The 4,111-nt window shown below is 50.6% G+C and overlaps 1 pseudogene; it reads left to right on the forward strand.

The window, feature by feature from the left end:
- The first annotated feature begins 1,358 nt into the window (after nucleotides 1-1,358).
- On the forward strand, nucleotides 1,359-3,392 carry LOC109785543 (protein PELOTA 1-like; annotated as a pseudogene).
- The last annotated feature ends 719 nt before the right edge of the window (nucleotides 3,393-4,111 follow it).

Genomic DNA, 4,111 nt, shown 5'->3' on the forward strand with positions numbered 1-4,111 from the left:
CCATCTACCTGCAAGTTCTTTGCTTGGCTTGCCCTAAGAAACAGGTGTTGGACCTCAGACAGACTGGCAAGGAGAGGCCTCCCACACCAAGATGCATGCCCCTTATGCGACCAAGAGGACGAAACCGTTGATCATGTGTTACTGACATGCGTCTTTGCCAGGTCCGCTTGGGCAGTAGTATGTGGCGCCCTGGGCAAGATGGACTGGACGCCGACTGCACAGGACTCCCTAGCCTTCTGGCTTGAGGCAAAGCATGGGATAAATGACTGGCATAAAAAGGATCTTCATACGGTTTTCTTACTAACATTGTGGGAGTTGTGGAAGCATCGTAATGCTATTGTCTTTGAGGGGGCATCTCCTTCATTAGGCGTAGTCCTAGGTAGAGTCGGGTCGGAAGGGAGAATGTGGGCTATTGCTGGCAAGTTTAAAAGGAGCATGGACCCCTTCTTCCTTCGGCTTGAACGGTGGGCCAGTAGTGAGGATTATGAGCGTTGTAATGTGACCCTTGTAAATATGGTGGAGGCATTCTTTGCCTTTCTTCTTTAATATATAATATGCACACTCGTGCATATTCGAGAAGAAAAAAAAACGACGGCGGCGGTAGTGGGAGGGCTGAGGGCGGTGTGAACGGGGACTTTAAAATTGGGGGAGAATTTCACTTCCCCGGCCTCTGCACCAACTAGGGATGCATACGGCCATTTTAATATGAGTACCAGGATAAACATGATCCTCAGAATTTTCTAAATAAGTATCAAAATATTTTTTTGATGAGTGGTTCCACCACACACCAAATTTGATCCTTAATAAATGAGAAAAAAAACTCTATGCATCACCTATCAATTCTAAGAATTGAACTCGGGTCGTTAGACTACACAACCGCATGCCCAACCATTAAGCCAAGGCTCTCTTTGCAAGAAACAATTGTAATGCATGCCGAATATTGGATTCTCATCAGTTTACATAGACGGACTTGTTTTACCTGGTCCAATTGGTACCGTGTGTGGACACCTTTCCAAGCCGTATCCAGCTGTGGGTCGGCCGCTAATTACGTGCGCATGTAGCTTAGCTTAGGGTTAGGGAAACCAACTCTATCTACCCTGGTCGATCTGAACTCGGAGTCGATCGGGCCTCCACACCGAAACCAACGTTATAAATAGCTATCACCCTCCGTCCGTCCATTGATCCATCCAACACCTTCGCTCCGCTCGCAACTCACGACGCGGCAACAAGCAGCACGGATTTGTTTATGCTTCAGTCGCCGCTTTCGCATCCATCGCTCACCGCCATCGCCGCCGTCAAGACAGGTCTCCCGTCTCTCTCGACAACAACGAGACCGCCGCGCACGTTGATCCTGAACGATGAAGCTCGTCGGAAAAAGCCTCGCCCGAGACGGGCCCGGCTCCGTTAAGCTGCTACCGGAGGTGGATGATGACCTGTGGGACGCGTACAACCTCATCGCCGCCGGCGACGCCGTCGAGGCCGTCACGGTCCGGAAGATCACCAAGTCCTGGGGCCGCGACTCGGAGCGCGTGAAGCTGACTCTCGAGGTCGCGGTCGAGTCCACGGACTACGATAAGGACGGCTCCGTCCTACGCGTCCGCGGCAAGAACCTTAGCAAGAACGAGCACGTCCAGATCGGCCAGTACCATACCCTGGAAATCGAGCTGCGGAGGCCCTTCGTCCTCCGCAAGGAGGCCTGGGACTGGCCGGCGCTCGACACCATCCACAAATCCTGCGACGAGACTGCCGCCAACGCCGACCTCGCCGTGCTCCTCATGCAGGAAGGCCTCGCCCACCTCTTCCTCGTCGGCCGGAGCGTCACGGCCACCAGAGCGCGCGTCGAGGTGCCCATCCCCAGGAAGCACGGCTCCAGCTCCGGCGCCGTCGCCGCGTACGACACCGCCCTCAGGGACTTCTTCCACCGCGTCCTGGCCGCCTTCGTGCACCACGTCGACTTCGGCCTCGTCCAGTGCGTGGTGATCGCGAGCCCGGGCTTCACCAAGGACCAGTTCCGCGACTACATGCTCCTGGAGGCCGCGCGGCGAGGGGACCTGCGCGCCATCACGGAGCACAAGGACGTCCTCGCCGCCCCGACCGTCATGTCGCTGATAAAGGACACGAGGGCAGCGCAGGAGGTGCCGGCGCTGCAGGAGTTCTTCGCCATGATCGCCAAGGACTCGGCACGGGCTTGCTACGGGCCCAAGCACGTCGAGGTCGCGCATGAACGCCTCGCCATCCAGACTCTCCTGCTCACGACACTTGGTTCCGGAACCCCGACGTTGCTGCTAGGCGCAAATGCGTCGATTTGGCCGAATCGGTGAAGAAGATCGGTGGCAAAGTGTGCGTCTTATCGTCCATGCATGTCTCTGGTGATCAGCTCGAGCAGCTCACGGGGATAGCCGCGGTTCTTCGTTTTCCCATGCCTGATCTCGACGACATCGAGATGTGATTTATTGCTCTGCTTTTTTTTTCTACTACCACTAGGGTGTACGCTCTCTGTTTTACTTTTATTACTTGAACTATATATCGTGTGTCTCGCTCCAATACACAACTTTGATCACTTATTACTATTATTATACCATGTTTATTCAGTTTTGTAACCAGACAAAGTTTATACATTGTGAAGGTGATTTTTCGTTGAAAATATCAATCCGAAAATCTACCCAAGTTACTAAGCTCCCTAGAATTGCTAGCACGTGGTGGCTCGCGGCTTTGTAAGGCATTGATGCGGCCTGATTTGAACGGTTCTTCGTTTTCCCATGCCTTATTTGGACGACATCTAGATGTGATACGTGCTCTGCTTTTTTTCTTCAGAGAACTTTTACTTGAACTATCGTTTTAGATGTCTCCACGAATACACAACTTTGATCACTTATTCCTATTATCAATCTTGCTAAGTCTCAGTCAATGGTAATATCAATGAGATCTTGCATTGAGAACCATGTAAAAATTCCTTTTCAGTATTTTCTTTTTCTCTTTCGCATGTAATGTCACTTGACTGAGACTTGGTTAAATCTCAATCGACAGAGACCTAACCACACCCCTTATTATACCAAGCAAAGTTTGGAGGTGATTTTTTTCTTGAAAATATCAATGTTACATTTTTTTAGAGAATAGGAGAGTTTTATTGCTCAATAATAGTCATAGGGATACAAGTATGGTCCGGGGACCACAACCAAATGTGTTTATACCCTCAACAAGAGAGGATGAATATTTCGCTAATGCATGTGCATCCCTATTAAAGACGAGGATGAATATTTCGCTAACGCATGCGCATCCCTATTAAAGACGAGGATGAATATTTCGCTAACGCATGTGCATCGAGAAGCATTAACGTGCGCGGAAGGAGCGCCCGCTCGCGCTATCCACGTAGGATCAACTACCAGACAAAAAACACGGCATGGACGATCTGTGGGTGTGTCCAGGTGGGCAGAGGTGTACTGTGCGTCTTAGCCAATGGAACGAGGGGATGTCTCGGAGCAGATCTTTTTGTCCCACGCAGCTCCTCTCTCTCGTCTCATTTTTTCACCCGGACCAGCGGCTAGGGTTCCGCCTGCGCCGCCATCGCCACCGCCACCATCCATGCTCCTCCAGTCCCGTCCACTCGAGAAGGCGCCCTCCTGAGACATGCTTCTCGCCCTCTACAGCAAGGTGTGGGTGCCGGAGGAGCAGCTATGGCCGACGGCTACTACCTCTTGAGCACTGCGTTGGTTTTCCCTTGAAGAGGAAAGGGTGATGCAGCAAAGTAGCGTAAGTATTTCCCTCAGTTTTTGAGAACCAAGGTATCAACCCAGTAGGAGGCTACGCACGAGTCCCTCGCACCTACACAAACAAATAAATCCTCGCAACCAACGCGATAAGAGGTTGTCAATCCCTACACGGTCACTTACAAGAGTGAGATCTGATAGATATGATAAGATAATATTTTTGGTATTTTTATGATAAAGATGCAAAGTAAAATAAAAGCAAAGGAAAATAACTAAGTATTGGAAGATTAATATGATGGAGAATAGACCCGGGGGCCATAGGTTTCACTAGTGGCTTCTCTCGAGAGAATAAGTATTTTACGGTGGGTGAACAAATTACTGTTGAGCAATTGACAGAATTGAGC

This window comes from Aegilops tauschii, chromosome 6, assembly GCF_002575655.3.
Source record: "Aegilops tauschii subsp. strangulata cultivar AL8/78 chromosome 6, Aet v6.0, whole genome shotgun sequence".
Lineage (NCBI taxonomy): Eukaryota > Viridiplantae > Streptophyta > Magnoliopsida > Poales > Poaceae > Aegilops > Aegilops tauschii.